At 41.4% G+C, this 12,500-nt stretch overlaps 1 protein-coding gene across 7 annotated transcripts in view; it reads left to right on the forward strand.

Annotated features, from left to right (window-relative positions):
• Window positions 1-12,500, forward strand: part of LOC143032826 (hexosaminidase D-like) — a 196,507-nt gene that overhangs the window by 85,182 nt on the left and 98,825 nt on the right. The window lies entirely within an intron of this gene.

The raw sequence follows: 12,500 nt of genomic DNA on the forward strand, positions 1-12,500 counted from the left end.
TTCGTGACTATCTTCCTTCACGGTCCTGTATATCTACATTGATGTGCACGCGTTCATATGTACGTTTTAGTTTTATGCTGCTTCCTCCTTGTTATAGCATATACTATCTAGATAGCCGACAACAAAGACGAGTGTCTTGTATGCATGATCATGCCGTGTCCTGTGTCTACATTCGTTTCAACACTTTAATGCATAAGAAATATGCGTCGTCAGGGGCCGTGCTTATACGTTGTAACTCCTGAATGCAATAACCAGCAACTTGGTTGATGACATGGAGGGGGCTATCTCCTAAAAAAAAAAAAAAAAAAAAAAAAAAAAAAAAAAAAAATATATATATATATATATATATATATATATATATATATATATATATATATATACAGTATATATATATACATATATACATATATATATATATACATATATATATATATATATATATATATATATATATATTATTTTGGAGTTATTAAAAAGACTTCAATACTATTACTGAATATCATTTGGCAATATTCAAGTTATTTATAACAACCGTGTCAGATTGATATTATGTATCCTAAAAAGACAGAAAATTCCTAGTTATTATTGAAGTAACGGGGCATATAGAAAAATTCCAGTTATTATTGAAGTAACGGGACATAGAAAATTCCTGGTTATTGTTGAAATAAAGGGACATATAGAAAATTCCTAGTTGTTATTGAAATCACGGAGAATAACCTAGTTATCAACAACAGACACATTGGCATTGATACCAATATTGATTAGGTTGACTATGTTATTGACTGTTGTTATTGATTATGTTGTTATTGGAATATTGACAATGTGAAGGCCCCATAGTGGTTGAAGTCTTCACTAGACTACAGTTAGTGTTAAAGAAAAAAAAATGGTTTAAGAGAAATAATGTTGTAAGATGACATTTGCCAACACAACGCGTTTCCAACACGCGAAACATTGTTTACAATTAAAAGTGACGTCACACTAGACATTTCTCGCTAGCATGCTACTTACTTTTGCTACGATCTTTTGTTTTTCAAATTTCCAAATGTCAAATTACGAATGTTAGACACGTTGTTGAAATGTTCTTACGGAAGTCTAGAATATTGTAACCGAAGTCCTTTCTACACGAACGATGTAGCACAAGCAAGTAACATGCAAGCCTAGTGTGCCACCATCCTTAATTAACGAAAATATCATCCCCAAATGGTCTACTCTTCTAGCGCAATCTAAATTCCTTTCCTACCCCACATCGGTCGACGATGTTGCGAGTTCGGCTGGGCCCATGCACCTTTTGGCACACGTAGACACGGCGTGCGTTCCTCGCGTGCGTTCCTCAGGAGGCAGAGCGCCACCTGCATCAAGACGATGACGTAGGAGCCTTGGCATCACCTCCAAAAGCTGCTTTCAGTCGTAGTAGCAGGTGCGTGGAGGTGGTTGAAGTCTGCCGCCCAACCATTTCTATAAACTTAATAATATTTAATCCTCCTCTCGTGCCAAGTGTCATTTTTCCTTCCCTTCTCCACCTGCCCTGTTCACATTAGCGGTTCATTTACGGTGTAAGTCAGTGGAGGTGTTCACACACAAACACGCAGTTTTCCCTTGACTATGCGATACCGCCGCGGTTTCCGTGCGGTTCAACCCGATAATGTGAATAGGGCCTTTCTTTCATGTGTCGTAACGCCTAATAAGATAAAGGCGATCATTAAGATTTTATTTATTCAAATACATAAGCTGATCATGATCTTTCTCGTTCTTATTCATTCTATTCTTTAATCTATTGAAAAAGAGTATAACGCAGAGGGGTTATCAAACTGGGCAAATTTCCCTCCAACCTCAGATTAATTGCCCGTACCGCCCATCCTGCGGAAGAACTTTTTCCGCCGTAAAATCGCTATTGCAAACTATTTTGTTTTCGCAACAAAAATACATAGAATGCTATTTGATATGCTGGAGAAAAAATATTTTCCTCCAGCATATCAGATTGCTTCCCGAAAACTGTGGACTGCAAATCTGCTCCAATAATCGAAGGAAAAACAGCCCAGTGGGATAACGCCAAGGGAACTAGTTGGGTTAGGTTAAGGGGACAGAATTCCCCTTTTTTTGTATTTTTTTTTTTCGTGAAGAGGCAGAACATGCTTTAACTCGGCCAGTGGTAGACTCCCTGTACTCTGCAGCTTCCTTTACTATACACAGAATACAAAAAAAAAAAAAAAAAAAAAAAAAAAAATATATATATATATATATTATATATATATATATTACATATATATACATATATATATATATATATATATTTATTACATAGATAGGAAATAAGAGAGAAAAGCATGTACTAAGGCCGATTTGGCAGAACGATTCACGACGTATGCCACATCCTAAACGGACTCTTTGGAGCGCAAGGACTATAGTGGTCCTGTGATGGTTTTATTGGGAGTAGATCTTGGAATGTTGTGCATCTGTTGCTTAAAAAAAAAACGTGTGGATGAAAAGACAGGTACTCTGAGGTGGCTGATGCTGTACATGTGCGTTGTCTGTCCTCCTTCGGTGGTGTTGTTCGGTGCTGTATGGTCTGCTTTGTGTGTGAGGATGGTGTCAAATGCCTTGCTTAAGTCCACTGTGGCGACGAAGTGTGCGTTGCAGTGGTTTGTGGTTGAATCCACACGAGAAGGCGATTGGTTTCCAGCGTATCTCAGGTGTCACAACTCACTAAAGTCAAAGACTCAACAACAGCAACAACAACAAATACAACAACAACAACAACAGCAACAGGTTTCCACCTGACGTCGAGGGCTCAACAACAACAACAACAACAACAACAACAACAACAACAACAACAACAACAGTCTCACCCGACCTATAGTCCTAGCAGGAGCATTGATGTCTTCCCATAGCATACTGTTTATCTAGTGATATTCATTTGATCGCCCCTCCACCCCCCCTTTTTTGGGGGGGCTAGAGATTCCTGTAAACTGAATAGAATCTTGAGGCGTTAGCCAGAACAAAATTAATAAATATTTCACCTATAATTCACTAGTTCCAATAAGAGGGGAATCAGATGGGAGTCCACTGACTTGGAGGTGAAGAAAGTAGTGAGGAGCCTACGCCAGGAGGCGCTCAGTATCTGCGGCCGAAACCGTCACCGTTGCCCTATTATGTGCTTCAGGGACTGTCGAGACAGGTAACAGTAACTGTTGGAGGTGAGTGCGGGATTCGATCCCACAACTAAGCGAATGCAAGACCCGAATGCTTCCGATGACGTTACCAGTGCACGAAAGCAGACCCTGAAGCCAGCTGTTCCTTCAGGTTAACCCTCTCAATACGGTGACATATTTAAGGAGTTCTGTTTTATTCAGTCGCAGACAACTTTCCGTAGTAAGTGACGGGGTACTCGGGCGTGGGTGGCCCTTGGAGACCTCAATGCCCATGAGAGCCAAAGTCGCCTCATCGCTGCATGGACCCAACAGTCCATAGGTGGACGACAACGGATGAAGGACATCACTGTACTGAAAAGGTTAAACAGCTTTGGCAGCTGTGGTTAGTGATTATGTTCCACTCTCTTGGCTGTCGTCGCCCTCCGGGGGTGGGGTAGGGTGGGGGGTTAGACGAAGAACCTTCCAGTTCGTGAAAGTCGAAGTCGAAGAACAAAGCTCAGGTCACCTTTGTTGGATAAAGGTGCCCACACTGCGGCACAGAGTCCTCGTGTTGGCTTCTTCGTTGTTGGAAATCAATTTCTTCGACACAGGGAAGCATCTCTTACAAGCAAACTGGCTCAGACGCCTGTAGTAGTTGTGTTCCATACATTTTTTTTTTCTTTTTTGCTCACCAGTTTGTAATATTTGTAGTCGGTTTCAATTTCATCGTTATTTTTTCATGATAGGTTGGATTAGTTCGTGTTTCTGTTTCACATTTGCATATTTTTTTACGAAAAATGGTTGCAAGAAATTTTTGCATTTGGAAAGAAAGCTAATAGGGTATATTTTGTCACTAGTAAAAGTTCAGGCAGTATTTAAATTGTCAGTGACCCTGTTACTTGCAGGCGATCCAGTCATAGTGTACTCTAGCAGTCAAAGTTCAAGCTTCGAAAGCGGCAATCATATAGATTTTATAAATATTTTTACGTTACTAGGTAATTTAATTTCAACTCGCCGCAGCACCCAGAGATGCTGCCAAGCGATTTTATTCAGTTGAGGAAAACAAAATTCTCACAGGATTTTAAGGGAGTTATTCATTTCATTTGGTTGTCTCCTGGCAATTCCATTCAGCCCTGGGAACTCTTCTGACACCTGCATAGGGAAAGGGGCAACTGGAGCAGGCCCTGGGAGTTCACGACTCACGCTAAAGCACGCTGCTTCCGTCAGGCCCAGATTAGATGTATAACCGACGCTGAAGCACGCTGCTCCGTCAGGCACAGATTAGATGTATGGAAGTCAACAAGGTATAGTATATTCATATGATCGGTTTTTCATAATGAAAAATATTCAAAGAATAAGTATAGTTCTATGATTTTTTTTTCAGTTTTAGTATACATTATCTTGATGGTAATGGAATAATAGTAATGCTGATAATAGTAGATACTGATAATAATAATAACAACAACAACAATAATAATAATAATAGTAATAATAATAATGATAATAATAATAACAAAATGAAAATGATGACAATAATAATAGTAGTAGTAATAATGATAATAATAATAATAATAATAATAATAATAATAATAATAATAATAATAATGATAATACCCTGTTTATATACCATAAGTATCATCATAATCATCACATTATTATTATCATCATTACTATTGATAATATAATCATCAATATTATTAATCAGTTATTATTGCCAAGGGCAAGAACCTAAAATGAATTCAACAAATAAACAAACAAAAATAACGCAGAATAGAATATAACCGAGAGACTAAGGCAGCAGGCTCATTATCCTGATGGTTAATTCGGCCCTGGCAGATGTGTAGCTTAGCTAGTGACATTTATTACTTCTGAGTCCTGATGGTACCAAGTACATATCTCCCGAACTCATGCCGAAGTGAGAGTCGTTTTGACAAATGGAAACAAGCCCCACCATTGCTAATGACCACGTCGTTCTCCAGATCGATCGTGTTAACATTCAAAGGATTAGTACAACGGTATCGTCCTTGCTTCCTTGGAAGATGTCGCTCATGCAAGGGTTCGAGTCCCTGTGGTGGAACTCATGGTAAAGTGTCGCGTGCGGGAGTGACGGCAAGGAACTTAGGATTTAGATCCTAGTTTACGACAGACGACTTTGTTCGCCTTAGAGCGAAGACCGTTGAAAGTTTAATCCGATTCGTTTAATTGAGATGGTTTAAGAGATACCAGTAGCGGGTGGGGGTTTAATATCTAGTTACAATAGTGGCACATTTTAAAAGCGATTTTGGCGTTTGGGAAAAAAAAGAAAAGAAAAAAAAGAAGATGGCGCTTAGAGCGTTCACCCAGTACCTGACCTATAATTTGTTGCAGTTTCACTATCAACTTTTTCTTTCAAAAATAATACAGAGTACCAATTATAGTCTATTCTCGTGGATCGCCAGTTATCGTAGTACATAAAAATGCTTCGCTGTCATTGGTTAATAAAGTTTACCGTTTCTAGGAATCACTCATCGATAACTCATCTATTTTAGAAGCTGGTCACGTGACCTGCTCTCTGCAATTGGATTGGTTCTGTTATTATTCATTCAAATACTAATATCAATTAACAGGCTACCCCACTCCCCTACTTTCTTTGTCATGCAATGGCAACAAGAACGTTGCAATATTGATACAGGTTTACTAAGAATTAATTCCTTAGTGTATATGAAAAATAACACTTCAAAAATCTCTCATTTTCTGAAATAAACAAATTGTGACATTTTGTCGAAAGAGCAGTAAAACTTGATTTTGTCCACTCCGCATTAGTCATTTTTAGTCTTTCGAAAGGCGAGAAGATAAAAAAGAGAAAAATTGTTTGTCCCTCATTTTTGTAGAAATTGAATATTTTCTCGTGGCTAAGGAGACCTGGTGGCGTAATCGGAAACGTGCTGGTCTCGCGTTCACTTAGATGTGGGTTCGAATCCCGCACTCCTCTCTGATTCCCAGGAATGACTGTTACCTGCCCCAACAGTCCCTAAAACGCATAATAGGGCATAGGTGGCGGCTTCGGACGCAGCTACTCAGCGCCTCCTGGCGTAGGCTCCTCACCTAAGGAGAGGTAGTTTTATGGAGTTAAGGGGTTGACTCATAGGGGTCGCGGTCTATTGTCACTCCTTTCAGGCTAGTGTCCGTCCTTGTAGTCCGTCCTTAGTCGTGATGATTCAGTTTAACTTCGCGAACTTCCCTTATCAGGAGGCTAGGACGGTAGCCCTTACAGAGGACTTTGTAGTGTATAATTTAATGAGCCAAGCCCTTGGTCCAACTCGCTGGCGGGAAGGCTCGAACTGCTGTCACCTCGACCTCCACCGCAAGTAACGACGCTCTAACCCGCTCGGCCTCGAGAGGAGGAACTGGGCAGTTCGGTGTTTTTGGTTCTTCAAGTTCTTTGTTGATGTCCTTCGAACTGGTGCCTTCTTCTTCATCTTTTTTCTTTTCTTTTTTTCTTCTTCTTCCTGTTCTGTTTCTTCTACTTCCTCTCCTCCTTCTTTCTTCTTCTTTTTCTTCTTCTTCTTCTCCTTATTTCTTCTTCTTCTCCCTATTCTCCTTCTTCTCCCTCTTTTTCTTCTTCTTCTTCTTCTTCTTTTCCTTCTTCTCCTTCTATTCCTCCTCCTCCTCCTCCTCCTCCTTCTTCTATTCCTCCTCCTCCTCCTCCTCCTTCTCCTCCTCCTCCTCCTCTTTCTTCTTCTTCTTTCTCCTCTTTCTTCTTTTTTTTATGTAGATTTTTGGATTATATTATTTGGACTTTTTTACTGGCCTTTTCTGTCGATCTCTGAAATACGTTGATAAGAAGAAGAAGAAGAAGAAGAAGAAGAAGAAGAAGAAGAAGAAGAAGAAGAAGAAGAAGAAGAAGAAGAAGAAGAAGAAGAAGAAGAAGAAGAGGAGGTGAAAAAATAAATGATCACAAAAGATAAAAATCTCTCTTGGGCGCAGAACCGGAAACACCTGCTCTTTCGGAATTTCTTCCTCTGGTCGACGACACCCAGTCCTTGCTCCCCGAAGTCCTCCGAAAGTGTAGTTAATGTTTGTCAGCGGTGTCAGTAAATGGTAGTTACTGTCGTGTCTGTAGGCACAAACAGTTCGTCACATAAAACGAAAAAGATAGATAAATGAAATAAATAAATAAAAATAGAATGATGATGATGATGGTGATGAGTGATGACAGTGATAATAATAATAATAATAATAATAATAATAATAATAATAACAATAATAATAATAATAATAATAATAATAATAGTAATAATAATAATAATAATAACAATAATAATAATAATAATAATAGTAATAATAATAATAATAGTAATGATAATAAAATAAATTGTAATAACGAAAATCATGACATTGTTATTTTAATACCCGCTCCGGACCCGTTGTTAGTGTGTCGTTAATACCACAGAACATTCACGAGAGTACGCCTTAGTATGATGAAGACTGGGACGTATATTTGTCTGAGAAGTTGGTAATGCCTCTTAATATGTTGAATAATCTCGTACTCCAGAGAGAGAGAGAGAGAGAGAGAGAGAGAGAGAGAGAGAGAGAGAGAGAGAGAGAGAGAGAGAGAGAGAGAGAGAGAGAGAGAGAGAGAGAGAGAGAGAGAGAGAGAGAGAGAGAGAGAGAGAGAGAGAGAGAGAGAGAGAGAGAGAGAGAGAAATAAATAGAGAGAGAGCTAGGGAGAGAAAGATGGAAGACATAAAAATTCCAAGAATATTTCGTGACATCTTCGTGAAAGATGAAAATGTCGCGAAAGGATAAAGAGGAGACCAGGGAGCATTCGTGTATCTCTGTGTCCAGTTTCTCTGTAACAAATTAGAAAACACATTGAACCACCCAGCACGGAAATCGTGTTTGTTGTCTCGTTTCACAGCAAGTGTAAGTGGCGCTCCGTTCCAATGGAACAGACAGTTTCCATCCAGCTTTAGGAGACGTCCACGGAATCAGTCGGTTGTCAGTCTTCAAAACTGGTACTCCACCAGGGACCCCTTGTGGTCCACAAAGTATAAAAAAAGGAGGTCCATAATTCAAAAACGGAAGTGGTCTCCAAGAGTCTTAAAGACAGCATTACATAAGTATGGGATGTGTGAGGAAAAGGGATCGAGAAGCTTTGCAGTAGACTATGATTAAGGAGGTCGACAGTCCAAAAGCTGGTGGTCATGATGCCTCGCGATTTTGTTCAGTATTGAAATGGTTTCCGTGAGGCTAAAAGACAGCATCACATAAGTATTGGATATGTGAGGGAACGGGTTAAGAACCTCTTCAGTAGACTATGATTACAAAATGAAGTAAAAGTCCGTTTTCTTTGGCAGCAGATGATGAGCAGGTAACATGAGAACAATATCACATATTAACTGATTTTTCTAACGTCATTTGGAGTCCATTGCTGGACAGAGGCCTCCCCTAACGTCATCTATAGGCCGCATGACTGAATCTTCACTTTCTTTTATTTGTATACAATCACGAGCAAAATTTTTCACCCACGCTATAGTTCTCACAAAGTCAATATGATTTTTATTTGTCGTGTGCGTGATAAAATTTTCTATATATTATCTAGCTCACATGTAAGTAAAATTCTCGAATAGGTAAAAAAAAAAAAAAGACATCTTGAATTTTGTATCATGAAAAAACTCCGGGTGGGTGAAATTTTTTCTTTGTGACTGTATTTAGTGTCATAAATGGGATATTAGTTCTTCTTGGTGGACATTTCTATCCCTCACAAAGGAGGACATTACACTCTAAAGTCTAAATGTCCAAGTTTATTACCCGAAAGTCTTGGTCTGCGTTTGTTCCTATTCACTCTTGCAACTCCAAAAGCAGAATCGTCTTTTTCTTTTGAAGCGTAACATTGAGAAACAGACACGAATATTTGAGAAATATCTATCTGTATACTAAGGACCTCCCACCCCTTTTAAGTGAGGTAACCACCTCCACACCATTCTTTCCCTCTCATCTTAGCTCCTCGTGGATGAAGGGTCATCCCTGTCTCCTGCCTACCGCCCGGGTCAGAAGCAGTGCAGTAAGACACAGTACATCCACAGCAGGGCCGCTTCATTTACACAGCGACACGCCCTCCTCCTCCCCTCATGTGGAAATAGAGAAGACAGCGAAAAATCCCTTCAGACTGCGTCAACAAATCATCCACACAGAACCATTCTCCACTTACACCAATCCCCTACCTTCTCCCTTCCCTACTCAACAGACATTCCTCTCTTGCTCAAAGCCCCTTTCGACTCATCCATTCAAAATAATAACCTCGAATAAAGCTCTCATTGTTCTAACTCCCACACAACACCATAATAACCCTGCTTTTAACTCACGGACGCTAATCTAGTTGTTAAACTTCGTGGCTACCGAATGGGAAGGGGGTTAACGCCAAGAAGGAAGCAAATTGGAGAGAGTTAACAGAGAGTTAAACCAATGGCGAAACCAACATGTGGTTATATTGGGGCTGTCCAGAGTTTAGTTCGTATCGTTTTAGATTTATCTGTAAACTTCTCTATTTCATTTTATCTTAGTTTGTGTTTCAGATGGCTTCATGATTCTAAGCGGGTGTGGGGGAGGGGGAGTGGGAGTAGGAGTGGGAGTTGGAGTGGAACTTCAACTTTGAAAACTAAATCTATGAAAACAAAGATGAAACATTTTACTTTGGTTTCGGTTTGAATATTTAATTTCAGTTTTTCTACACACATGCACACACATGCACACACACACACACACACACACACACACACACACACACACACACACACACACACACACACACACACACACACACACACACACACACACACACACACACACACACACACACACACACACACACACACACACACACACACACACACACACACACACACACACACACACACACACACACACACACACATACACACACACACACACACATACACACATGTAAACCCCGACTGGATAAGTACAGAGAAACTGACTTTAAGCATAGAAAGTGCACACAGACAACAACAAACTCTTGTTCTTGCAAACACATTTCCATTCGGAGCTGGCAGCTGTCAGGTACACAGCCTCGGGCAAATGCATTCTCTGACAGACACGCCCTCTGGCAGACACGCCCTCTGGCAGACACACACATACTGGCAGACACACTGTTGGGAAATCCTTTGGGAGACTCATCTTCTGGCAGACACACACTGTTGGGAAGTCCTTTGGGAGACGCCCTCTGGCAGACACATCCTCTGGCAGACACACACACACACACACACTGGCAGACACACACTGTTGGGAAGTCGTTTGGGAGACTCATCTTCTGGCAGACACATACTGTTGGGGAAGTCCTTTGGGAGACGCCCTTTGGGTGACACACCCTCTGGCAGACACATACTGTTGGGAAGTCCTTTGTTATCCTCTGGCAGACACACACACTGGCAGACACATACTTTTGGGAATTCCTTTGGGAGACACGCCCTATGGCAGACACACACACTGGCAGACACTCACTGTCTGGAAGACCTTTGGGAGACTCGACCCCTGGCAGACACACCCTCTGGCAGACACAAACACTGGCAGACACGCTCTCTAGTAGACATGCACTCTGGTAAACATATCTTTTCAAAACACACCCACTGGGAGGCACTCTCTCGGGCAAACAGTCTTCTGGTTCACATGTGGGACATCTTCAGGCAGACACACTCATGTAGCCTCATCCTTCGGACGTTCCTTGTGGAAGCAGACATCTTACAGAAGACATATATTATATATGGAATTGCCTAGTGTAGGTCTTATGATCTCTGGCAGTCTCCTTCTTATGTTCTTATATAGCAAAACAATTTTCAGGCAAATACATTCTGTAAGTATACTCAAAGAAAAAACACACACACACACACACACACACACACACACACACACACACACACACACACACACACACACACACACACACACACACACACACACACGTTTAATAGAGCATTTCCTGCTCTGGAGTCGGTGCCTACTGCCTGTGTGGAGTTTGTGGAGGAAGTGGGAGGAGGGAGGGAGGAAGTTGGGGAAGGGGAGGAAGTGCTGGAGGGGTGGGGAGGAAGTGTGAGAGGGTGAGGACGAGGTGAGGAGAGGTGGAGGGGTGGAGAGGAAGTGTGAGAGGGTGAGAAGGAGGTTAGGAGAGGTGGAGGAGGTGAAGTGGGTGGGGAGAAGTTAGGGTGAGAAAGTGTGGGAAAGGATGTAATGTGGAAGGATAGGGAAAGGGAAGGGAAAGAGAAAGGGTAAGGAAAAGGGAAGAGAAAGGGAAGGGAAAGGGAAAGGGAAGGGAAGGGAAAGGGAAAGGGAAGGAAAGGTAAGGGAGATGGAAGGGAGTTGAACACAATTATTTTTCTTTCTCCGAAAGGGAACAACACAACACATGGCGATGGACTGATTCGTTCTTGACCTGGGCATGCGTACCGAAAGGTAGCGCATCTCAAATGGCCAGGTCAACGATTTTATCCCCCCCCCCATGTCCAGCAGGCAACACACTCATAAGAACATAAGAAAGAAGGAGATTGGAAGAGACCTTAAGGCCTATACTAGGCAGTTCCATGTCCATTACCAACTATCATTCCCATACATAAAGCTATCTAAACAACCGGTAGTTTCAGCGCTCACTACATGGTTACACTCGTTTGACCCATGCCAGGGAGTCGCAAGTCATAACCGGTGAGAAAATAGACGAAATACTAATAAAAACAAGGAAGAGAAATGACACACATAAGAGATATGGAGTGCGCAGTTTGCACACATTACACGGTGAGGAGTGTACGCCAGGAGGCACTGAGTAGCTGCGGCCGAAGCCGTATGCTCTTGGACTGGTGGGGCAGGTCACCCACAGTCAGTGCTGGGAATTGGAGAAGAATGCGGGATTCGAACGCAGACCTAAGGGAAGGCGAAGGCAGCACGTTTCCGATTATTCCCCCCCAGCGCACTGGCGATCGTAAAATTCCGTAACGTTTAGTTCAATTGGCGCATTTATTCCGGACTGTTGCTCAAGACGGTCTCTCCACCTTCACAAGACCGCCTTCGCCCCATTCACACACAAGACTTAGATTCAAGAAGGAAATAGACAAGAACCGGTTTACCAACAGAATGGAATAGACTTGGTGACCATGTAGTGAACGCTGAAACTATCAGTCGTTTTAAAAGAAGGTTAGATAACTTTATGGATAGGAGTCATAATTATGTAGTAAGGGACATAGAACTGCATAGTGCAGGCCATATAGTCTCGGGGGAGTGCGCTCAGTCTAAGTCAGTGGTTCTTAACCTTTTTCGTGAATTCTCAACATTTGTGTAGCTCTAACTGATTTTTCTCCCAAATCCCCCCCCCCCCAAAAAAAGAAT

Source organism: Oratosquilla oratoria, chromosome 14 (genome assembly GCF_046742065.1).
Source record: "Oratosquilla oratoria isolate Oo_2021 chromosome 14, ASM4674206v1, whole genome shotgun sequence".
Lineage (NCBI taxonomy): Eukaryota > Metazoa > Arthropoda > Malacostraca > Stomatopoda > Squillidae > Oratosquilla > Oratosquilla oratoria.